This window comes from Elephas maximus, chromosome X (assembly GCF_024166365.1).
Source record: "Elephas maximus indicus isolate mEleMax1 chromosome X, mEleMax1 primary haplotype, whole genome shotgun sequence".
Classification (NCBI taxonomy): domain Eukaryota; kingdom Metazoa; phylum Chordata; class Mammalia; order Proboscidea; family Elephantidae; genus Elephas; species Elephas maximus.
In genome coordinates this window covers 113,200,450-113,227,145 of record NC_064846.1, presented here as the reverse complement: position 1 = coordinate 113,227,145, position 26,696 = coordinate 113,200,450, and the positions used below count along the sequence as shown (strand labels likewise).

Here is a 26,696-nt window from a genome sequence, read left to right as displayed (position 1 = left end):
CAAAAGTCTTTTACATCTCTGGTAAGATTTATTCCTAAGTATTTTATTTTCTTGGGGGTTACTGTAAATGGCATTGATTTGGTGATTTCCTCTTTGATATTCTTTTTATTGGTGTAGAGGACTCTAACTGATTTTTGTATGTTCATCTTGTATCCCGATACTCTGCTGAACTCTTCTAGTAGTTTTAGTAGTTTTCTGGAGGATTCCTTAGGGTTTTCTGTGTTTAAGATCATGTCATATGCAAATAGAGATAATTTTACTTCTTCCTTGCCAATCTGGATGCCCTTTATTTCTTTATCTAGCCTAATTGCTCTGGCTAGGACCTCCAACACAATGTTGAATAAGAGTGGTGATAAAGGGCATCCTTGTCTGGTTCCTGATTTCGATGCGAATGCTTTCAGGCTCTCTCCATTTAGGGTGATGTTGGCTGTTGGCTTTGTATAAATGCCCTTTATTATGTTGAGGATTTTTCCTTCTATTCCTATTTTGCTGAGAGTTTTTACCATGAATGGGTGTTGGGCTTTGTCAAATTGCCTTTTCTGCATCAATTGATAAAATCATGTTATTCTTGTCTTTTGTTTTGTTTATGTGGTACCCACCCAGTGCCATCGAGTCCATTCCGACTCATAGTGACTCTATAGGACAGAGTAGAACTGCCTCATAGAGTTTCCAAGGAGCGCCTGGTGGATTTAAACTGCTGACCTTTGATTAGCAGCTGTAGCACTTAACCACTACACCACCAGGGTTACCATTGTAGCTTACATTAATTGTTTTTCTAATGTTGAACCATCCCTGCATACCTGGTATGAATCCCAATTGGTCAGGGTGAATTATTTTTTTGATATGTTGTTGAATTCTATTGTCTAGAATTTTGTTGAGGATTTCTGCATCTACATTCATGAGGGATAAAAAAAAGAAAAAAACTTTTATAGAGTTCTATAATTTTCTTTTTTTGTGGAGTCTTTACCTGGTTTTGGTGTCAGGGATATGCTGGCTTCATAGAATGGGTTTGGTAGTATTCTGTCCTTTTCTACGCTCTGAAATACCTTTAGTAGTAGTGGTGTTAACTCTTCTCTGAAAGTTTGGTAGAACTCTGCAGTGAAGCCGTCAGGACCAGGGCTTTTTTTTGTTGGGAGGTTTTTGATTACCTTTTCAATCTCTTCTTTCGTTAGGGGTCTATTTAGTTGTTCTCCCTCTGTTTGTGTTAGTTTAGGTAGATAGTGTGTTTCTAGGAATTCATCCATTTCTTCTAGGTTTTCAAATTTGTTAGAGTACAATTTTTTATAGTAATCTGATGTGATTCTTTTAATTTCAGTTGGGTCTGTTCTAATATTGGCCCTCTCATTTCTTATTTGGGTTATTTGCTTCCTCTCCTGTTTTTATTCTGTCAGTTTGGCCGTGGTTTATCAATTTTGTTGATTTTTTCAAAGAACCAGCTTTTGGTCTTGTTAATAGTTTCAATTGTTTTTCTGTTTTCTATTTCATTTAGTTCTGCTCTAATTTTTATTATTTGTTTTCTTCGGGTGCCTGTCAGTTTCTTTTGTTGCTCTCTTTCTATTTGTTCAAGTTGTAGGGATAATTCTTTGATTTTGGCCCTTTCTTCTTATTGTATGTGAGCATTTATTGATATAAATTGGCCTCTGAGCACCACTTTTGTCTTGTCCCAAAGGTTCTGATAGGAAGTGTTTTCATTCTCATTGGATTCTATGAATTTCTTTATTCCATCCTTTATGTCTTCTATAATCCAGTCTTTTTTGAGCAGGGTATTGTTCAGTTTCCAAGTGTTTGATTTCTTTTCCCGTTATTGATTTCCACTTTTATTGCCTTATGGTCAAAGAAGATGATTTGTAATATTTCAGTGTTTTGGATTCTGCTAAGGCTTGCTTTATGACCTAATATGTGGTCTATTCTAGAGAATGATCCATATGCAATAGAAAAGAAAGTATAGTTGGTTGCTGTTGGGTGGAGTGTTCTGTATATGTCTATGAGGTCAAGTTGGTTAATTGTGGCATTTAGATCTTCTGTGTCTTTATCGAGCTTTCTGGATGCCCTGTCCTTCACCGAAAGTGATGTGTTGAACTCTCCTATTATTGTGGAGCTATCTCGCTTTTCAATGCTGATGGAGTTTGTTTTATGTATCTTGCAGCCCTGTCATTGGGTGTATATTTAATATGGTTATAACTTCTTGATATATTGTCCCTTTAATCATTATATAGTGTCCTTCTTTATCCTTTCTGTTGGATTTAACTTTAAAGTCTATTTTGTCAGAAATTAATATTGCTACTCCTGCTCTTTTTTGATTGTTGTTTGCTTGATATGTTTTTTTCTGTGCTTTGATTTTTAGTTTGTGTCTCTAAGTCTAAGGTGTGTCTCTTGTAGGCAGCATATAGACGGATCTTGTTTTTTAATCCATTGTGCCACTCTATGTCTCTTTTTTGGTATATTTAGTTCATTTACATTCAGCATAATTATGGATAGGTATGAATTTATTGCTACCATTTTAATGTCTTTTTTTTTGTGTTGTTGACGGTTTCTTTTTCCCACTTAATTTTATGTTCTGATTATCTTTATATATTGTCCTTCACTCATATTTGTCGTTGTTCATTTTGTTTCTGCAGAGTCTCTATTTTTTCTTGTATTTTATTTTGATGTGTAGGATAGTTTGTCTCCTTTGTGGTTACCTTATTATTTACCCCTATTTTTCTAAATTTAAACCTAACTTTTATTTCTTTGTATCACTGTATCTTCCTGTCCATATGGAAGGTGTATGCTTTCATTTCTTAGTCCCTCTTTATTATTTTAATATTGTCTTCTTTTATGTCATAACATCACTGTTACCCTGAGTTTTTTTTTTTTTAAATCTTACTTTTTTTTTTTTTTTTTTTGGATTTCCCTGTCTGGGTTGACTCCTGGTTGCTCTGCCCAGTGTTCTAGTCTTGGGTTGATACCTGATATTATTCGTTTTCTAACCAAAGAACTCCCTTTAGTATTTCTTGTAATTTTGGTTTGTTTTTTTGAATTCCCTAAACTTCTGTTTATCTGGAAATGTCTTAATTTAACCTTCATATTTAAGAGGCAGTTTTGCTGGACATATGATTCTTGGCAATGCTTTTGGTTGTAAGGACTGGGAGGTACCAGTTATCCTTGGACTGCTGTCATGGGTGGCTGGGTGACCTGAGTGGAGCTACCAGTCCTTAGGTCCCCGATGTGGGTAGGTGAGGACCTTGTTTAATAGGTGAAGCAATGTCAAACATCAAACACTCATCTCTCCACCACACAGATGAAACAGTTGGATTCTGCCAACCAGGGCCTATTCTCCTGAAATAGGCTCACACAGGTCCATGCAGAATGGATAGGTGCTCAAAGTCCATGGACCATTTATGCCTGGACAGGAGCCACTTCTTTCCTGAGCTCCCTTGGTTAGTTGAGCTAGCAAATTATGTTTTCCCCCGAATGCAAATTTTTTCCTTCTCCAAAGCCACAGGGTGGCTCTAGGCACTCAACAATGCCTGTCTCAGGCCCAGGGAATTCAGCCACTGAAGCCGGCTTGGGGTGGGGAGGGCGTGGTAAAATATATGCAAGTACTTAGCTTTTGCCAAAAGCACCGTTCTTCTCTGGTTCTGGAGGTGTGAGTAGGCTGTGTGGCTGGCTGCTCCTCCCTGAGGAAACTGCGGCCGAACGCTAGTACCAGCCCGCCATCACTGCTCCAGGAATGGTGCCTGAGGACTCCCTGTGTTTCAGGTCCTGTAACTCCTCTTCGCTTCTGAATCGTCTCTTCCTTCCCCTGACCTTCAGTTCATTTTCTAAGCTTGCCTCTGAAGCTCAGGGCTACCAGCTTGTCATAAATATACTAGTTTCACTTGTTTTTTCGGGTCTTTGTTGTAAAGAGGGCTCGCTGGAAGCATCTGTCTATTCCACCATATTGGCTTTGCCTCCTCTACTGAACTTTTGATAAACACAGTATAATATATTTAAGGGTTTTTTTTTTCTCTTTACCTTACTTAGGTACTTCTTTGAATGAAACTAAAAAAAATTATGAGACAACTGGGGAAATTTTGACACTGTGTGTATATTTTATATTAAGAAATTAATATTTTCCCACTATCACAATTTCTATTCAATACTGTATTAGAAGTTCTAGACAGAGCAATAAGACAAAATAAATAAATAAAACATATTCAGATTGGAAAAGAAGAAATAAAATTATTGCTATTCATGGATGACATGATCCTATATATAGAAAAACCCAAAGTGTCTGCAAGAAAACTTCTAAGCTAATAGAGGAGTTTATCAAAGTTTCAGGGTACAAGGCCAACAAACAAAAATCAGTTGAGTGTCTATATACCAGTCATGATAATTCTGAAAGGGAAATAAGATAAACAGTTCCATTTACAATAGCATGAGAGAATAAAATACCTAGGAATAAATTTAACCAGGAATGTGAAGGATTTATACAATGAAGATGATAGAACCATGCTGAAACAAATTGAGAAAACTTAAATAAATGGAAAGATGTTCCATGTTCATGGATTGGAAGACTTAATATTCTTAAGATGTCAATACCACTCAAATCAATCTATAGATTCAATGCAATCCTGATCAAAATTCCAACAGCCTTTTTTTACAGAAATGAAAAAACTAATCCTCAACTGCCTATGAAATGGCAAGAGGCCCTGAAGAGCTAAGTAATGTTGAAAGAGAACAAAGTAGAACTCACACTTCCTGATTTTAAAACATATACACCTACAGTAATCAAAACAGCCTGATACTAGTATAAAAACAGACACATAGACCAATGGACTAAAGTTGAGAATCCAGAAATAAACCAACACCTTTATGGTAAACTGATTTTTTAAAAATTATTTTAATTGTTATTTATTTGTACTTTAGATGAAGGTTTGCAGAACAAACTAGCTTCTCATTAAACAGTTAGTACACATATTGTTTTATGACATTGGTTACCAACCCCACAACATGTCAACACTTTCCCTTCCCGACCTTGGGTTCCCAATTACCAGCTTTCCTGTCCCCTCCTGCCTTCTAGTCCTTGCCCCTAGGCTGGTGTGCCCCTTTCTTTAGTCTCATTTTGTTTTATGGGCCTGTCTAATATTTGACTGAAGGGTGAACCACAGGAGTGACTTCATTACTGAGCTGAAAGGGTGTCCAGGGCCATACTGTCAGGGTTTCTCCAGTCTCTGTCAGACCAGTAAGTCTGGTCTTTTTTTGTGAGTTAGAATTTTGTTCTACATTTTTCTCCAGCTCTGTCCAGGACCCTCTATTATGATCCCTGTCAGAGCAGTCAGCGGTGGTAGCTGGGCACCATCTAGCTGTACTGGGCTCAGACTGGTGGAGGTCGTGGTAGATGTGTTCCATATTTGTCCTTTGGACTAATATTTCCCTTGTGTATTTAGTTTTCTTCATTCTCCCTTGCTCCCAAAGGAGTGAGACCAGTGCAGTATCTTAGATGGCTGCTCACAGTCTTTTAAGACCCTAGATGCTACTCTTCAAAGTAGAATGTAGAACATGTTCTTTATAAACTACGTTATGCCAGTTGAGCTAGATGCTCCCCGAGATATGGTCAGCTGATTTTTGATAAGGGAGCTAAGTCCATTAAATGAGGAAAGAAAAATCTCTTCAATAAATGATGTTGGGAAAACTGGATTTCCACAGGCTGGAGAATGAAACAGGATCCATACCTCACACCATACACAAAAACAAATTCAAAATAGATTAAGGGGCTAAATGTGTGAACAAAAATCATAACATTTTTAGAAGAAAATACAGGGCAATGCTGTTGGGCCTAGCTTTTTTCCCCTAAATTTTATTTATTTTGTTGTTGTTGAGAATTTACACAGCAAAACATATACCAACTCAACAGTTTCTACATATACAATTTAGTGACATTGCTTACATACTTCAGGTTGTGTAACCATTCTCACTTTCCTTTTCTGAATTGTTCCTCCCTCATTAACATAAACTCAGGTTTATGTTAAACTAAGGTTCCTATCTAATCTTTCAAGTTGCTATTGTCAATTTGATTCCATATAGATAGTTCCTGAAAGAGCATAATGCTCAAAGCAGGCCTATCCACTAGTTAAGCTAACCCATTTTTGGATTTTAAGAAGACCTCAGGAGATGCCTGGTTTAAGGTTTAAAGGTTATTCGAGGGCAATAGTTTCAGGTCTTTATCCAGCCTCCCTGGCTCCAGAAAGTCTGGAGTCCATAAGAATTTGAAATTCTGTTCTGCATTTTCCCCCTTTTGATCAGGACTCTTCTATGGAATCTTTGATCAAAATATTCAGTAATGGTAGCTGGGTATCATCTAGTTCTTGTGGTCTCATGGCAAAGGAGGCAGTTGTTCATGGACGCAATTAGTGACACATTCCATATATTCCTCCCATTGCTGGCTATCTTTCTTTCTCTGCTGGTTCAGATGAATAGAGAACAATTGTTGTGCCTTGGATGGCCACTTGTAAGATTTTAAGATCACAGGCACTACGCAATGAACTAGGAAGTAGAACAGAAGCACTAAACATGTTATTAGGTCAATTTTCTGGGATGTCCCATGAAACCATGACCCTAAACCTCCAAACCAAGGAACCAAATCCCATGAGGTGTTTGGTTGTAGATAGGCAGCCTCAGCAGCTACTCTTTTTTTTTTGTAAATATATCTGTCACACAACCTTTGCCAATTCAACTCTTTATAGGTGTTCAACTTATTGACAGCACTTACAATAATCAGCCATGCAACCCTAACCTTAATCAACGCAATTTTTCCATCACTGAAAACCAAAATTCAGTACTCCATAAGCAGTAAACACTGTCCTTTCTGCTTCCCTTCCATCCCTGGTAACCACTAATAAACTTTGGTCTGCCTTTTCTTGTCTTTTTATATATGTGAGGTCATACAATATTTGTCCTTTTGTGACTGGTTTATTTCACTCAGCATAATGTCTTCAAGTTCCATCCATACCATAGCATGTATCAAGACTTCATTTCTCCTACTGGCTGAATAATATTCCATTGTATGTAACTGCCACATTTTGTTTCTTCACTGATCTGTTGATCCTGGCCTAGCTTTTAACAATGGGTTACCTAATATAATAACAAAAGCACAAACAGCAAAAGACAAAATAAATAAATGGGACCTCATAGTAATTAAAAGCTTTTGTTCATCAAAAGACTTTACCAAAAAAGTGAAAAGAGAAGCTACCCACTGGAAGAATATCTTTGGTAACCATATATATTCAATAAGAATCTAATAACGAAAATATATACCAGACTTTGACAAGTTAACATCAAAAAGACAAATAACATAATCACAAAGTGGGCAAAGGACTTGAATAGACATTTGACCAAAGAGGACATTCAAATGGCCACCAAACACATGAAAATATACTCAATATCACTAGCCATAAGAGAGATGAAAAACACCACCACAATGAGATATTTTACTCCCGCTAGGATGGCTAAGTAAAAAACAAACAGAAAATAACAAGTGTTGGCAAGAATGTCGGGAAATTTGAACCCTTGTCCATTGCTGGTGGGAATGCAAAATGGTACAGCCATTGTGGAAAATAGTATGGAAGTGCCTCAAAAAACTAAAATAGAACTACCATATAACCCAGCAATTCCTCTTCTAGGTATATACCCATAAGCCTTGAAAACAGAGACTCAAACACATACTCGTACATCAGTGTTCGTTGCAGCACTATTCTCAACAGCCAAAAGGTGAAAACAACTAAATGTCCTTAAGTGGATGAATAGATAAACAAAATGTGGTACATACATGCAATGGAGTACTACTCTGCCAGTAGGAGAAATGAAGTCTTTATATATCCCACAGTACGGATGGAGCTTGAAGACATTATGCTGATCGAAATAAGCCAATCACAAAAGGACAAATATTGTATGACCTCACTTGTATAAAAAGACAAGGAAAGGAAAATATATAGGGACCAAAGTTTATTGTGGTTATCAGGGGTGGGAGAGAGGGGGAAAGGGCAGTGTTTATTGCTTATGGAGTACTGAATTTTGGTTTTTAGTGATGGAAAAATGGCATTGATTAAGGGTAGTGGTGCACAGCTGATTATTTTAAGTGCTGTCAGTAAGTTGTACACTTGCAAAAAGTTGAACTGGCAAAAGTTGTGTGATAGACATATTTACAAGAATGATGCACACACATACACACAAGAGTAGCTGCTGAGGCTGTTTATGTACAACCAAATACCTCATAGGATTTGGTTCTTTGGTTTGGAGGTTTAGGGTTACAGTTTCATGGGACATCCCAGTTAATTGGCATAACAAATGTTTAGTGCTTCTGTTAGAACTGCATGGTGCCTGGGGTCTTAAAAGCTTGAAAGCAGCCATCCAAGGCACGATTGGTTTCTATCTGCCTGGATTAACAGGAAAAGGAGAATCAGGAACCGAAGGAGGATATGGAATGTGTGGCTAATTGCCTCCGGGAACAACTGCCTCCTTTGGCATGAGACCAGTAGAACCAGATGGTGCCTGCCTACCATTACTGAATATTTCGATCAAAGATTCTATATAGGAATCCTGATCAAAAAGGGGAAAATGCAGAACAGAATTTCAAATTCTCACAGACTCCAGACTTTCTGGAGCCATGGAGGGTGGATGAGCCCCTGAAACTATTGCCCTCAGATAATCTTTAAGCCTTAAACCAAAGATATCCCCTGAAGTCTTCTTAAAATCAAACAATAGTTTAGCTATTATGCTCTTTTCAGAACTATCCATATGGGATCAAAGTGACAACAGCAACTTGAAAGATGAGATAGGAACCTTAGGGGGCAGTGAATCTACGTTAATGTGGGAGGAACAATTCAGAAAAAGAGAGTGAGAATGGTTGCTCAACTCAAAGAATGCAATCAATGTCACTGAACTGCATGTTGAAAATGTTGAATTGGTGAATGAATGTTTTGCTGTGTATATTCTCAACAATGACAACAAAATAAACAAATTTAAAATAGAAGTTAAATTTTTAAAGATATTCTATGGTATTGTGGTTTCTTTTAAGTCCTTATCCTTTAGAGATATGACCTATAATATTTCTGGATAAAATGTCTGGGATTTGCTTCAAAATAATCTGGGGTGGGAAGTGGGTAGAGGTGTAGATTCAAGATTGGCCATGAATTGATCGTTTTTAAAGCTGGGTGACAGGTACTTGGGGGTTTATTAGCTATGTTCCCTATTTTGTATGTGTTAAAAGTTTTCATACTAAAAACTAATTAAATAAAAAGTGTTCCCTTTATTCTGAGATTATGTGTCAGTTCCTGCTGTTTGTGATGGTGATAGGATACAGTAATTTGTTTTTAATTGCCCTTCTTTGGGAATGTTATATCCATCCTTTACAATTTTTTGAAATGTTGTTTGGCCTGTGAAGTCCTAGAGTCAGAATGGGTTGTTTGTCACTTGCTCATTTTGCCTGAAATAGACTTTTGCTCTCCTTTGGCAAACTCTTATCTACCTTTCAGGTCCTACCTCCTCCTGGAAGCCTGCCTGATCCCCTCCTTTGAACTTCTATAGCGTTCCTTTGTCTTAGTGTTTTGTCTCCTCCACCAGACTGGGCCTGGGTCTGATCGCCTGACGGCACAAACATTTACTGACAAGATCCTTGTGCCACACCCTGTTCCAGACACTGGAAATAATGGGTGCATTTGTCAAGGTCCATACTCCTGAGAGTTGCTGTAGAATTAAATGAGATAATGAACGTACTTAGTACAGCATCATAGAATTGATTCTGACTTGGCCGCAATGGGTTTGGTTTTTCTTTTTTTTTTCTGAATCAGAAACTGAGAGTGGATGGGCCCCAACAACTGCAGGTTAACAAGCAAACCCTGGTGGTGTAGTGGTTAAGCGCTATGGCTGCTAACCAAAAGGTCGGCAGTTTGAATCCACCGGTGCTCCTTAATAACTCTGTGGGGCAGTTCTACTCTGTCCTATAAGGTCGCTGTGAGTCGGAATCAACTCCACAGCAATGGGGTAAGTGATTCTGATGCACTGCTCTAGGAGTCCTGAGTGCATAAGTGGAATCGGGTTGCTGAGTCAAGGGGGTATATACATGCATTTTTTAAAGAAACAGTGCAAACAGCCCTCCAAAAAAGCACATACTTCCACTTCTATACAAAGTCTTACTTTGAATAGGGTCACCGAGTTGACTGGGATACCCCTTTCCCCTTTCAGCTCCATTTCTTCCCCGAGTTACCCCGTCGATTGCATTGGCCTTCTGCTCTCTCCGCCCGGGTGCAACACGCAAGCGCACTCAGCCTATCTCAGGAGGCGTGAAAGGCACAAGGGGCAGAGCTTCAGTTCTCACGCTTTGAGGAGGGAGGTGGAAAGAGTCGTAAAGGGGCGGTGCCTTATCTCAGAAATAGGCGGGGTGAAGGTGGAGCAAGGGGCAGTTAGTTTTGGGGTTCGGGGTTCTGTTGGATGCTGCTATGAGTCGGCATCCACGGATGGCAGCGGGTTTTTTGGTTTTTACTGTCTGTCAGAACCGCGAGTTTGCCTGCGCCTCTCTGCTAAGAGTGGAGTATCGCCACATTTTAAAGCACAGAAAACAGAGAAAACGGAGGACCTGGAGCCCGAACTCCACCCCAACTGCGGCAGGAGCCCGCCAATTGGCCATTGCTTGGGGAGCATGCGAACGCGCGAGAATGACGTAATATTGCAGAGCTGGGCGAGAGCGAGGCTTTGTGGGAGGCGCGCGAGTAAAGTGTAGCAGGATAGGTTAACTCTGGGCAGATCTGGCGCTGAAAGAGTCACCTAGGAGATGGAGGTCCTTAGAAGGAGGGAGAAGGAGGAGTGTTGGCCGCCATGAAAGCTGTGCTGGGGCTGGCCCCCCGGGAGCCTCCCAAGGGCAGGTAGTGGGGCGGCCGCCAGGGGGTGACTGAGCCTGCACACGTCCACAAGTGGGCCCCCACAGTCTAGCCCATATGTTTTTGAAACCGTTTATTTTTCTGTCTCCTCTCCTCTGACCTCCCAAAGAACGAGGTCGTGGGTGCTTCAGCTTTGAATCGCGAGCACCTAGCGGAGGTTCTGGTACAGAAAAGTCACAAAACTAACATGGTTTACTGCCAGAAGGAAAAGCCCACGCCCCCCCCCAAGCAAAAAAAGTTCATAGACGTTCATAGTTTTCATTAAGTTTAGGCCTTGTTTTTTCATAGAAGAGAAAATCTAAATGTCCATCAGTTAGACCGTGAGCCCAAGCAATTTTTACGTTGTTTGAATCGGAGTGCCCACATTACCCTATATCCTTACTTACAGCATAATAATTTTCCCCATTGCTGTAGAATCTCCATAGCTGTCATCCCTCCATAATGGTTGTAGAATGTCCCATCACACAGCTGTGCCACGATTCACTTAACCCTTTCCCTTTTGTTGAATATCAAGGCCACTTCCCAGTGTTTGACCAACGAAAAAGCTGTGCAAGGAATAATTTTGTGCTTAGAGTTTTTCCCGCGTGGGTGTGGGGACAGGTGGTATTGATTTAGGAGCAGAATTACCCGGGAAAATGGCATGCACATTTTAAGGCTCTCGTCCACCCATTTTTCCTGGAAAGGGATTGTATCCATTGACAATGGAGGCCAAACCCCAAATTAACCCTGCTGAACTCCAGGTCTTGTCTGTCCCCAGGCTGGGTTTAGCTGTGCAGTCCTGCAGCAGTGCTCAAGTTTATTATTAGTTCTGACCTTTGGTGCAAGGTAAACACACCAGTTCAGGGGCAACTTTAGCTACTGCAGCAGCTGACATCCTGTGCGGATACAGCTCAGGTTTCAAGCTTGAGCAACTGTTGAGATGGACTTGCCTCAGCGAGAAAGGAAATCTGAGAAGAGGAACAGGTGAGGGGGCAGACGAGATCAGTTTTAAATATGTTGAGTTTACGGTGCCTTTGGGACATCTAGGGGGAGATATCCAGGAGACAGGCATACATATGGATAGACAGAGTCTTTGCTCTTCTCTCAACTCCCAGAGCTCCCTATCTGTGGGTCTGTCATGGCTCAGGTTGCCTTTTACCTTGCACTACCCTGGGAGCTCCTCGAGGCCAGGTCTATGGTGTATTCCTCTTCCCAGTGCCTAGCACACTACTTTACACCGCACTTTACACTTAGAAGGCCTTAAAAGTTTGTTTTAAATGAAGGAATCCTATTGATTTTTTTTATTTTAAATTTTTATTGTGCTTTAGGTGAAAGTTTACAAACCAAGTCAGTCTCTCATACAAAACTTATATACGCCTTGCTATATACTAGTTGCTCTCCCCTAATGAGACAGCACACTCCTTCTCTCCACCCTCTATTTTTGTGTCTATTCAGCCAGCCTCTGACCCCCTCTGCCTTCTTATCTCCCCTCCAAACAGGAGCTGCCCAAATAATCTCATGTGTCTACTTGATCCAAGAAGCTCACTCCTCACCAGTATCATTTTCTGTCCTATAGTCCGGTCCAATCCCTGTCTGAAGAGTTGGCTTTGGGAATGGTTCCCGTCTCGGGCTAACAGAAGGTCCAAGCTTATTGAGTCTCCTTCATAGGTGAGTTTTCGTTTATCCCTATCTGCTCTTAAAATTCTCTCTTTATCTTTGGTTTTGGCAAGTTTGATTATAGTATGTCTAGGTGACTTTCTTATAAGATCTACCTTATGTGGAGTTCTATGAGCATCGTGGATAGATATCTTCTCGTCTTTCACGATAGCGGGGAAATTTTCTGCCAACAAATCTTCAACAATTCTCTCTGTATTTTCTGTTATCCCTCCCTGTTCTGGTACTCCAATCACTCATAGGTTATTTCTCTTGATAGAGTCCCACATGGTTCTTAGGGTTCATTTTTTTAAATTCTTTTATCTGATTTTTCTTCAAGTATTCTGGTGGCGAGTGCTTTATCTTCAATCTCACAAATTCTGCCTTCCACTTCCTCAGTTCTGCTCGTCTGACTTTCTATTGAGTTGTCTAATTCTGTAATTTTATTGTTAATCTTCCGAATTTCTGACTGTTGTCTCTCTATGGATTCTTGCAGCTTATTAAATTTTTCATTATGTTCTTGAATAACCTTTTTAATTTCTTCAGCTTCTTTATTTGTGTGTTCCTTGGCTTGTTCTGCGTATTGCCTGATCTCCTTCCTGATCTCGTTCCTGATGTCTCGAAGAGTTCTGTACATTAATCTTTTGTATTCTGCATCTGGTAGTTCCAGGAAGGCACCTTCATCCAGAAGATCCCTTGATTCTTTGTTTTGAGAGCTTGTTGAAGTGATCATTGTCTGCTTCTTTATGTGATTTGATATTGACTGTTGTCTCTGAGCCATATATAAGTTATTGTATTAGTTTATTTTGTTTGCTTACTGTATCCTAGTTTCTTGCTTTGTTTTGTTTTGATATGCTCAGATAGGTTGCTTGAGTGATCTAGCTTGATTATTTTTGCCTTTGAAGCTCTAATGTCCTGTCACCAGATGGTTAGAGCTGTTATCAGGTATATGAGCCTAGGAGTTCTTGTACAGATTCAGCTCAGGTGTCCAGGTAATTGATCATCACGTGTGTGGTACTGACTCTGGCTACAGTCTTAGAGAGGCAGAGGTGATTGGTGTAGTTACCAGTATCTGGTTGCAGCAGGGGGTCATGACCTGAACAAGGCAGTGGGCTGATAACCATCCCCCAAGTGTCTTTGAGGATAGTGCGTCCCTCTTCCCTAGAGCGCACAAGTGGGTGGGTTCTGCAGATGGACCATGGGCACCCAATGCTTTTGGTTGTAAGGACTGGGAGGTACCAGTTATCCTTGGAACCCTGTCATGGGTGGCTAGGTCACATGCGTGGAGCCACCAGTCCTTAGGTCCCTGATGTGGGTAGGTGAGGACCCTGTTTAATAGGCAAAGCGGTGTCAAACATCAAACACCCACCTCTCCACCACACAGCTGAAACAGTTGCAGTCTGCCAACAAGGGCCTATTCTCCTGAAACAGGCCCACACAGGTCCATGCAGGGGGGAAAGGTATTCAAAGTCCATGGACCATTTATGCCTGGACAGGAGCTGCTTCTGTCCTGAGTTCACCAGGTTAGTGGAGCTGGCAGGTTATCTTTTCCCCAATTGTGAATTTATTCCTTCTCAAAGGCTGGGAAAATGGCTCAGAGCACGCAGCAGAGCCTATCTCAGGCCCAGGAAAATTGACAGCCACTGAAGGTGGCTTGTGGGCTGGGGGTGCAGTAAAATATACTCAAGTACTTAGCTTTTGCCGAGAGCACCATTCTTTCCTAGTTCTGGAGGTGTGAGTAGCCTGTGTGACTGGTTGTTTCTCCCTGAGGAAACTGCGGCTGAACTCTACCACCAGCCCGCTGCTGTCACTCCTGGGACTGGTGCCTGAGGTTTCCTGGTGGTTCAGGTCTGGCAACTTCTTTCCACTTCTGAACTGTCTGTCCCTCCCTCTGCCACTCAGTCCATTTTCTAAGTTTGCCTTCAATGTTCAGGGATCCTAGCTTGTCATAAATATAATCGTTTCACTTGTTTTTTTAGGTCTATTGATTTCTTAATTGGGTGATTCCTCAAGTAGGGTTTCTGATTTGGGGGAAAGGTTTGGGAAGCTTGAGCATTCTGGGAAGGCTTCCTGTAAGAGGTGGCATAATGTTACTGCTAATAATCATGACCATTTGTTAAACACCTACCATATGCCAGCCACGTGGCTACTCGTATGCATCAGAGATGCCTCTTCTTGTCTGCCATGGTTACATCCCCTTCTGGAAGAATCTACTCTCCTTACAGCTCCTCCTGAATGGTAAGCAAGGGTTACCTATGTACTACACCCCCTCCCTTAGGGTACAGCTGACTGCACCCATCAAAGGCCAGCCCACAACCTGTGAGTTCTATAGTGAGTTTAAGGAGATGAGGTGGGCCAATCAGACTGGTCTTTTAGGAATGTGAAATAAGAGATGGAGAGGGGAATTGCTAGTCAGTATGGGGAGCTGAACTGACAGGTCCAGTAAACCAGGAGGCTGGTAGTGGTGGTGGTAGGGTGCGTTATGGATCATTTCAAGTGTCAGCTAAAATTCTGGGGGAGCAGTGAAAGGTGGTTGGCTCAGTGAGGAATATGGAGCAGATGTGCAGAGAGAAGCATACGTGTAGTATCGCTGTGTCATGTTAGTAGTAAAGCTCTAGAGCAGAGGTTGATGCCTGATCACTTGTCTTCCTGCCCTTGGATTTCTGGTGCTTTATCTAGCTTGACTGGGTTTCTGTTCCTTGCATCAAAAAGAGTCCTGACCAAAACAGCCCTTCACACAGGCTTAATTTAATTTGCACTTCAGCTTTCTGAGTTGAATACACTTCTCATTTTACAGATGAGGAATCTGAGGCTTAGTGAGATTAACTTGACTAAGGCAACACAACCCCTAGGTGATGGAGCTGGTCTATCTGACTCTCTTAATCTCTTTATAAAGCATTAATACATTATTGTCATTTTATGAACATACCATAAACTTATTTTAAAACAAAATGTAACAAAAGAAAAACAATCAATACAGATGTGATCAGACATGATCTCAGTTAGCTCTTTCAACTCTACCCTTCACTTACTAAGCTCTAGCTACAGTAGCCTCTCTGTTTCTGAGACACACCAAGGTCATTCTTGCCTTTGGACCTTTGCACTGAGTGTTCCTTCTTCTTGGCATGCTTTTCCTATTTACTTGCTAGATCTCAGTTCAAATGTTGCCTCCTCAGAGAGGTCTTGCCCAACAACTCGATGTGAAATAGCCTACCCAACTCTTTCCCCCTACTGCTCTTAGTCACAAGAGAGCCCACATGGTACAATGGTTAAGTGCTGGCCTGCTAACAAAAAGATCGGTGGTTCAAACCCACCAGCTGCTCTGTAGGAGAAAGATGTGACAGTCAGCCTCCATTTACAGCCTTTGAAACCCTATGGGGCAGTTCTACTCTGTCCTATAGGGTCTCTATGAGTCAATATCGATTCAACATCAAGAGATTTGGTTTGGCTCTCAGTCATATCACTCAGGTTTGTTTAGTTTTTTCCCCTGGATAGACCTCATCAGTGTCTGAAATTGTGTTGTTCATTTATGTAATTGTTTAATGTCTGGCACCCCTTCAAGAATGAGAATGGGGGCCTCATCTGTATCCTCAGGACCTAAAACAGTGCCTGTTGCATAATAGATATTGTTGAATATTTGTTGAATGAATGAATGAATGCATAAACTAAAAAATAACCCTCTTCTCTCCTGATAGCAATCTCTAGACAGTAATTGCTAACAGTTTGGTGTACATCTTCTCAGATGTTTTCTGTTCATATACAAGCATTTATCTCTGTATATAAGGATAAATACGTATATATTCTTTTTTTTGTATCAGTGGAAGTTCTACAACTTGCTTTTTGCACATAACAGTTTTTCATTATTATCTTTCCATGTCAGTGATATCGATCTATTTAATTAAAAAACAAATGAACAGGAGGCGGGGCCAAGATGGCGGACTAGGTAGACGCTACCGCGTCTTGCAACAAAGACTCGGAAAAACAAGTGAATCGATCACATGCATAACAATCTACCAACCCTGAACAACAAACACAGATTTAGAGACGGAGAACGAACAAATACGGGGAAGCAACGACTGTTTTCAGAGCCTGGAGCCAGCATCCAGGTCAGGTAACCTTGGCGCCGGGCTTAGGTCTGGGCCCAGGGGAGCTGAACTCAAAAATCTTGTGACGGCGCAAACAAGGGGCGCAGCCCTACCCCCTTGAACTGAACCCGGGAGGGGGGCTCAGCCGGTCCGTGTGGGCGGCGTGGCCACGCGGCTGGTGGGAGAAGTCCCTGGGAGGCAGTGACTGGTTTTGGAGCTGGGAGTGCAGCGTCCCAGCCAGGGAACCTTAGCGCCGGGCTTTTGACTGGGCGCTGTCACGGTACAAGCACGGGGCGCAGCCCAACACCCCTGAACTAACCCCGGGAGGGGGCCCAGCTGGTTCGCGGAGGCGGCACGGTGACGTGGCTGGCGGGACGAGAAGTCCCCGGGAGGCAGTGACTGATTTTGGAGCCGGGAGTGCAGCGTCCCAGCAGGGGAACCTTGACGCTGGGCTTTGGACTGGCAGCGGAGGATCTGACCGTGGCTTCAGTGGGCCAGACCCCCAGGGGCAATCTCCACACAGCCAGCACACACAGGTGACACGCCCCTCGAGAATCTCAGATAAAATAGTCATTCTAAGTAAAACAAGCAACTTTGGCTATATTCCGAGGTGCTACTCTCCTATTTCTCTGAACCCTCCCCCACCCTTCCCAGGTGGCTTCATTAACATTGGAATTTCCTGAGCCAGAGGGAGAATGGCTCCGGCTCCGCGGCGGCTTTGCTTTTCCCTTTTTTTTTTTTTTGGTCTTTTCCTAACCCATTCTTCTGGCCTGAGAGAAGCAACCACAAAAAACCCAGGGACCAAAAATCCATCCCTAATTGGACTAAAAACACAGAAACAGCTACAGCCAAGGATATATGATCCAAATCTCGGACTTTCATCCTTACAGGGAACAAGGTGGCGGTTATAATCCAAAGGCAGTTCTGATAGGGATCTGACTGCATTTTTTTTTAGCGGATTTTCTGGAAAAACAAGTTTCCCAGGTCTGATATCTCTGCTTATTCAACAGAGCCCTAACTGACCCACAGCAGAGAACTGAGAGCTGAAGCTCCCCCCAGACCACCTAGCCTCTTGCCTTAGGGGTCTAAGGAGGGTGACACCTACCAATCAGTAGAGGTACTTGCATTGGGGGCCTAAGGTACAGCTGCAGTGCCCTCCCACCAAGGTGCTATAGGAATAGAGACACACCTACCTCACTGACACTTGGGGGAAGCCTGCTAGCATCCCGCCTCCCCTGGAGTGTGAACCCCAGCTGCTAATACAATCTGGTGCACACGACTATCACCACTACTTCTCGAGGTGGATAGGTGTTAGGGTGCAGCACACACTTGAAGACCCAAAATCAGATTCTACTCAAGAATAGTGAATAGACTCAGGCATATATATCTGGCAACAGCCCAAACCAGCTGGTAATAGGTCATAAGTAAGTCAAGGGCTACAACAAACAAGACAGCACAATCTAGTAGCTCATCCACGTATATTGAAAGAAAACAAAACAAGATAAGACTCAGTGAGCAATTATAGAATAAACCACTACTATATCTTTTTTTTTTAATCTTAGTGATGGCTCGGAGACAGCAGTCGATATAAAACCACATAAAGAAGCAGACCATGACAGCTTCTACAACCCCCCAAACAAGAGAAAAAAAATCTTTCCCAAATGAAGATACAATCCTGGAATTATCAGATACAGAATATAAAAAACTAATTTACAGAATGCTTCAAGACATCAGAAACGAAATAAGGCAAACTGCATAAGAAGCCAAGGAACACACTGATAAAACAGTTGAAGAACTCAAAAAGATTGTTCAAGAACATAGTGGAAAAATTAATAAGTTGCAAGAATCCATAGAGAGACAGCATTCAGAAATCCAAAAGATTAACAATAAAATTACAGAATTAGACAACGCAATAGGAAGTCAGAGGAGCAGACTCGAGCAATTAGAATGCAGACTGGGAGATCTGGAGGACCAGGGAATTAACACCAACATAGCTGAAAAAAATCAGATAAAAGAATTAAAAAAAATGAAGAAACCCTAGGAATCATGTGGGACTCTATCAAGAAGGATAACTTGCGTGTGATTGGAGTCCCAGAACAGGGAGGGAGGACAGAAAACACAGAGAAAATAGTTGAAGATCTGCTGACAGAAAACTTCCCTGACATCATGAAAGACCCAAGATGCTCATCGAACCCCATTTAAGATTGATCCAAAAAGAAAAACACCAAGACATATTATCATCAAACTTGCCAAAACCAAAGATAAAGAGAAAATTTTAAAAGCAGCCAGGGAGAAAAGAAAGGTCTTCTTCAAGGGAGAATCAATAAGAATAAGTTCAGACTACTCAGCAGAAACCATGCAGGCAAGAAGGCAATGGGATGACATATACAGAGCACTGAAGGAGAAAGACTGCCAGCCAAGGATCATATATCCAGCAAAACTCTCTCTGAAATATGAAGGCGAAATTAAGATATTTACAGAGAAACACAAGTTTAGAGAATTTGCAAAAACCAAACCAAAGCTACAAGAAATACTAAAGGATATTGTTTGGTCAGAAAAGCAATAATATCAGATACCAGCACAACACAAGGTCACAAAACAGAACATCCCGATATCAACTCAAATAGAGAAATCACAAAACCAAATTAACATTAATTAAAAAAAAATACTCATAACAGGGAATCATTGAAGTCAGTATGTAAAAGATCACAATAATCAAAAAGAGGGACTAAATACAGGTGGCATAGAACTGCCATATGGAGAGGGATACAAGGTGATATAGAACAATACAGGTTAGGTTTTTACGTAGAAAAATAGGGGTAAAGATTAAGGTAACCACAAAGAGGTATAACAACTCCATAACTCAAGATAAAAGCCAAGAAAAACGTAACGACTCAACAAACATAAAGTCAAACACTACGAAAATGAGGATCTCACAATTTACAAAGAAAAACGTCTCAGCACAAAAAAGTAAGTGGAAAAATGAAATTGTCAACAACACACATAAAAAGGCATCAAAATGACAACACTAAACACTTATCTATAATTACGCTGAGTGTAAATGGACTAAATGCACCAATAAAGAGACAGTCTCAGACTGGATAAAGAAACACGATCCGTCTATATGCTGCCTACAAGAGACACACCTTAGACTTAGAGACACAAACAAACTAAAACTCAAAGGATGGAAAAAAATATATCAAGCAAACAATAAGCAAAAAAGAAGAGGAGTAGCAATATTAATTTCTGACAAAATAGACTTTAGACTTAAATCCACCACAAAGGATAAAGAAGGACACTACATAATGATAAAAGGGACAATTGATCAGGAAGACATAACCATATTAAATATTTATGCACCCAATGACAGGGCTGCAAGATACATAAATCAAACTTTAACAGAACTGAAAAGTGAGATAGGCACCTCCACAATTATAGTAGGAGACTTCAACACACCACTTTCGGAGAAGGACAGGACATCCAGTAAGAAGCTCAATAGAGACACGGAAGACCTAATTACAACAATCAACCAACTTGACCTCATTGACTTATACAGAACTCTCCACCCAACTGCTGCAGAGTATACTTTTTTTCTAGCGCACATGGAACATTCTCTAGAATAGATGACATATTAGGTCATAAAACAAACCTTTGCAGAATCCAAAACATCGAAATATTACAAAGCATCTTCTCAGACCACAAGGCCATAAAAGTAGAAATTAATAACAGAAAAACTAGGGAAAAGAAATCAAATACTTGGAAACTGAACAATACCCTCCTGAAAAAAGACTGGGTTAAAGAAGACATCAAGGAGGGAATAAGGAACTTCATAGAATGCAACGAGAATGAAAATACTTCCTATCAAAACCTCTGGGACACAGCAAAAGCAGTGCTCAGAGGCCAATTTATATCGATAAATGCACACATACAAAAAGAAGAAAGCCAAAATCAGAGAACTGTCCTGACAACTTGAACAAATAGAAAGTGAGCAACAAAAGAATCCATCAGGCACCAGAAGAAAACAAATAATAAAAATTAGAGCTGAACTAAATGAATTAGAGAACAGAAAAACAATTGAAAGAATTAACAAAGCCAAAAGCTGGTTCTTTGAAAAAATTAACAAAATTCATAAACCATTGGCTAGACTGACTAAAGAAATACAGGAAAGGAAACAAATAACCCCAATAAGAAACAAGAAGGGCCACATCACAACAGACCCAACTGAAATTAAAAGAATCATATCAGATTATTACGAAAAATTGTACTCTAACAAATTTGCAAACCTAGAAGAAATGGATGAATTCCTGGAAAAACACCACCTATGCCTAAACTAACACGATCAGAAGTAGAACAACTAAATAGACCCATAACAAAAAAAGAGATTGAAACGGTAATCAAAAAACTCCCAACAAAAAAAAAAGCCCTGGCCCGGACGGCTTCACTGCAGAGTTCTACCAAATTTTGAGAGAAGAGTTCACACCACTACTACTAAAGGTTCTTCAAAGCATAGAAAATGACGGAATACTACCCAACTCATTCTATGAAGCCACCATCTCCCTGATACCAAAACCAGGTAAAGACATTACAAAAAAAGAAAATTACAGACCTATATCCCTCATGAACATAGATGCAAAAATCCTCAACAAAATTCTAGCCAATAGAATTCAACAACATATCAAAAAAATAATTCACCACGACCAAGTGGGATTTATACCACGTATTTTTTTTCTATGCAAGGCTGGTTTAATATTAGAAAAACCATTAATGTAATCCACCATATTAATAAAATAAAAGACAAAAACCACATGATCTTATCAATTGATGCAGAAAAGGCATTTGACAAAGTCCAACACCCATTTATGATAAAAACTGTCACCAAAATAGGAATAGAAGGAAAATTTCTCAACATAATAAAGGGCATCTATGCAAAGCCAGCAGCCAACATCACTCTAGATGGAGAGAACCTGAAAGCATTTCCCTTGAGAACGGGAACCAGACAAAGATGCCCTTTATCACCGCTCTTATTAAACATTGTGCTAGAAGTCCTAGCCAGAGCAATTAGGCTAGACAAAGAAATAAAGGGCATCCGGATTGGCAAAGAGGAAGTAAAATTATCTCTATTTGCAGATGACATGATCTTATACACAGAAAACCCCAACGAATCCTCCAGAAAACTACTGAAACTAATAGAAGAGTTTGGCAGAGTCTCAGGTTATAAGATAAACATACAAAAATCACTTGGATTCCTCTACATCAACAAAAAGAACATCGAAGAGGAAATCACCAAATCAATACCATTCACAGTAGTGCCCAAGAAGATAAAATACTTAGGAATAAATCTTACCAAGGATGTAAAATACCTATACAAAGAAAACTACGAAGCTCTACTACAAGAAATTCAAAAGGACATACTTAAGTGGAAAAACATACCTTGCTCATGGATAGGAAGACTTAACATAGTAAAAATGTCTATTCTACCAAAAGCCATCTATACATACAATGCACTTCCGATCCAAATTCCAATGTCATTTTTTAAGGTGATAGAGAAACAAATCACTAACTTCATATGGAGGGAAAGAAGCCTCGGATAAGCAAGTATTACTGAAAAAGAAGAATAAAGTGGGATGCCTCACTCTACCTGATTTCAGAACCTATTATACAGCCACAGTAGTCAAAACAGCCTGGTACTGGTACAACAACAGACACATAGACCAGTGGAACAGAATTGAGAACCCAGATATAAATCCATCCACATATGAGCAGCTGATATTTGACAAAGGCCCAGTATCAGTTAATTGGGGAAAAGATAGTCTTTTTAACAAATGGTCCTGGCATAACTGGATATCCATTTGCAAAAAAATGAAACAGGACCCATACTTCACACCAAGCACAAAAACGAACTCCAAGTGGATCAAAGACCTAAAGATAAAGACTAAAATGATAAAGATCATGGAAGAAAAAATAGGGACGACCTTCGGAGCCCAAATACAAGGCATAAACAGAATACAAAACATTACCAAAAATGACGAAGAGAAACCACATAACTGGCAGCTCCTAAAAATCAAACACCTATGCTCATCTAAAGACTTCACCAAAAGAGTAAAAAGACCACCTACAGACTGGGAAAGAATTTTCAGCTATGACATCTCCGACCAGCGCCTGATCTCTAAAATCTATATGATTCTGTCAAAACTCAACCACAAAAAGACAAAGAACCCAATGAAGAAGTGGGCAAAGGTTATGAACACACACTTCACTGAAGAAGATATTCAGGCAGCTAACAGATACATGAGAAAATGCTCTCGATCATTAGTCATTAAAAAAAAAGCCAGTAGTGAAATGCAAATTAAAACCACTATGAGATTCCATCTCACTCCAACAAGGCTGGCATTAATCCAAAAAACACAAAATAATAAATGTTGGAGAGGCTGCGGAGAGATTGGAACTCTTATACACTGCTGGTGGGAATGTAAAATGGTACAACCACTTTGGAAATCTATCTGGCGTTATCTTAAACAGTTAGAAGTAGAACTACCATACACCCCAGAAATCCCACTCCTCGGAATATACCCTAGAGAAATAAGAGCCTTCACACAAACAGATATATGCACACCCATGTTTACTGCAGCTCTGTTTACAATAGCAAAATCCTGGAAGCAACCAAGGTGTCCATCAATGGATGAATGGTTAAATAAATTGTGGTATATTCACACAATGGAATACTACGCATCGATAAAGAACAGTGATGAATCTGTGAAACATTTTGTAACATGGAGGAACCTGGAAGGCATTATGCTGAGAGAAATCAGTCAGAGGCAAAAGGACAAATATTGTATAAGACCACTATTATAAGATCTTGAGAAATAGTATAAACTGAGAAGAACACATACTTTTGTGGTTACTAGGTGGGGAGGGAGGGAGGGTGGGAGAGGGTTTTTTACTGATTAGTTAGTAGATAAGAACTACTTTAGGTGAAGGGAAGGACAATACTCAATACACAGAAGGTCAGCTCAACTGGACTGAACCAAAAGTAAAGAAGTTTCTGGGATAAACTGAATGCTTCAAAGGTCAGCGAAGCAAGGGCGGGGGTTTGGGGACTATGGATTAAGGGGACTTCTAAGTCAATTGGCAAAACAATACTATTATGAAAACATTCAGCATCCTACTTTTAAATGTGGCATCTGGGGTCGTACATGCTAACAAGCGGCCATCTAAGATGCATCAATTGGTTTCAACCCACCTGGATCAAAGGAGAATGAAGAACACCAAGGTCACACGACAACTAAGAGCCCAAGAGACAGAAAGGGCCACATGAACTAGAGACTTACATCATCCTGAGACCAGAAGGACTAGATGGTGTCTGGGCACAACTGATGACTGCCCTGACAGGGAGCACAACAGAGAACCCCTGAGGGAGCAGGAGATCAGTGGGATGTAGACCCCAAATTCTCATAAAAAGACCAGACTGAGTGGTCTGACTGAGACTAGAGGAATCCCAGCGGTCATGGTCCCCAAACCTTCTGTTGGCCCAGGATAGGAACCATTCCCGAAGACAACTCATCAGACATGGAAGGGACTGGACAATGGGTTGGAGAGAGATGTTGATGAAGAGCGAGCTACTTGTATCAGGTGAACACTTGAGACTGTGTTGGCATTTCCTGTCTGGAGGGGAGATGGGAGGGTAGAGAGGGTTAGAAACTGGCAAAATTGTTAAGAAAGGAGGGACCGGAAGGGCTGACTCATTAGGGTGAGAGTAAGTGGGAGTATGGAGTAAGGTGTATATAAGCTTATACGTGACAGACTCACTTGATTTGTAAACGTCCACTTAAAGCTCAGTAAAAATTATTAAAAAAAAAAAAACTTATGCACACATTTTTTGTGATATTAGTTGCAATCCCCACAATGTGACAGCATACTCTTCCTTTCTACTCTGGGCTGTCTGTGTCCATTTGTCCAGTTCCTGTCCTTTCCTACCTTTTCATCTTGCCTTTGGACGGGAGTTTCCCAGGGTTGTTTGTTTTTCTATATGAATTTCAGGATTAGTTTGTCAATTTCCATGAAATACCTGCTGGGATTTTGATTAGTATCACATTAAATCTATGTCAGTGTCATGGATTGATTTATGTCCCCCCCAAAATGTGGGACTGGGCTGGGCCACAATTCCCAGTATTGTGTGATTTTCTTATATGTTGTAAATCCTGCCTCTATGATGTTAATGAGGGAGGATGGGCAGCAGTTGTGTTAGTGAGGCAGGATTCAACCTACAAGATTGGATTGTGTCTTGAGGCAATCTCTGGAGATATAAAAGAGAGAAGTGTGCGTAGAGACGGGGCCTCATACCACCAAGAAAGCAGTGCGGGAGCAGAGCGCATCCTGTGGACCCGGAGTTCCTGTGCGGAGAAGCTTGTAGTCTAGGGAATGTTGATGAGAAGGCCGACAGAGAGAGAAAGATTTTCCCTGGAACTGACACCCTTAGTATGAGCTTTTAGCCTACTTTACTGTGAGAAAATAATCTTTTCGTTGTTAAAACCATCCACGTGTGGTATTTCGGTTATAGCAGCACTAGATGACTAACACAGTCAGTCTGGGAAGTACTGCCATCTTAATAATATTTTTTTCTTCCAAACCATGAACATGGAATGTCTGTCCTCGATTTTATTTAATTTCTATCAGTAATGTTTTGTTCAGTGTACAAGTCTTGTACTTCTTTTGTTAAATACATTCCCAAATATTTTACTCTTCTTGATGCTATTGTGAATTAAATTTTTTCCTTAAATTTCCTTTTCCAATTGTTCATCATTAGTATGTGGATATATAATTGCTTTTTAAGTATATTGATCTTGTACCTGTGCATTCCTGGGATGTATCCCATTTGGTCACGATATATAATTATTTCTCTATGTTTTGATGGATTCGGTTTGCTGATATTTTGTTAAGAATTTTCCATCTATATTCATGCCTCCATTTCTTGTGATTTCTCTGTCTGGCTTTGGTATCATTGTAATATCTCATGGGAGTTGGAATGTGTTATCTCATCCTATATTTTTAGAAGAGTTTGTGAAAGATTGGAAATATTTCTTCTTTAATGTTTAAGAGACATCACCAGTGAAATCATATTGGCCTGGGTGTTTCCTTGTGGACTGATTTTAATTTGCTCATTGGTTCAGATTTTGTGTTTCTTCTTGAGTCAGTGTTATGGATTGAATTGTGTTTCCCGCTTCCAAATGTGTGTTGAAATTCTAACCCTTGTACCTGTAAATAAGAAGTCCTGGTGGTGAACTGGTTAAGCACTCGGCTGCTAACTGAAAAATCAGCGGTTTGAACTCACCAGCTGCTCCACGGGAGGAAGATGTGGCAGTCTGCGTCCGTAAAGATTTACAGCCTTGGAAACCCTATGGGGCAGTTCTACTCTGTCCTATAAGGTTGCTATGAGTTGGAATTGACTCGACAGCAATGGGTACAGGTACCTGTAAATATGACCCTGTTTTTAAACAGTTTTTTTTCATACGTTAATAAGGTCATACCAATTTTTGTTATGCATATATTGGTATGATTGATGGTGTCCCACAGGCCTTTGAGGCTCCATTAATTTTTATTCAATATCTTTTCTTTTTCTATTTCAGACTGTTTAATCAATATTGATTTATCTTCAACTTTGTTGGATTTTTTTTTATTTTGACAAGTAACATCTGCTATTGAACCTCTCTAGTGATTTTTACTTCAGTTGTCATACTTTTTAACTCCAGAATTTTCATTTCATTAAAAAAATAATTCCCCTATAAATAATTTCTCTACCTGATGAATTATTGTTATCATACTTTCCTTCAATTTTTAAAACATGTTTTCCTTTAATTATTTGGATATATTTGTAATATGTTCATTCAAATCTTTCCTTCTTGAGTCCAATTTCTGGGCCCCATTAGAGGCAGTTTCTATGATTGCTTTTTTCCCCATGTGTACAGGCCCTATTTTCCTGTTTCTTTGCATGTCTCATCTTTTTTTTGTTTTGTTCTGTTAAAATCTGTTTAGATAGCATATTGTAGCAAGTCTGGATTGATTCCCATCTGCATGTGGTTTCTTGCTT

At 40.3% G+C, this 26,696-nt stretch overlaps 1 long non-coding RNA gene across 1 annotated transcript; it reads left to right on the top strand.

Annotated features, from left to right (window-relative positions):
• The first annotated feature begins 11,407 nt into the window (after positions 1 to 11,407).
• LOC126069357 (uncharacterized) lies at positions 11,408 to 21,260 on the top strand. The gene is made up of 3 exons (XR_007515917.1): positions 11,408 to 11,858; positions 12,451 to 12,542; positions 16,408 to 21,260. It is a non-coding gene; the product is annotated as an uncharacterized LOC126069357 (long non-coding RNA).
• The last annotated feature ends 5,436 nt before the right edge of the window (positions 21,261 to 26,696 follow it).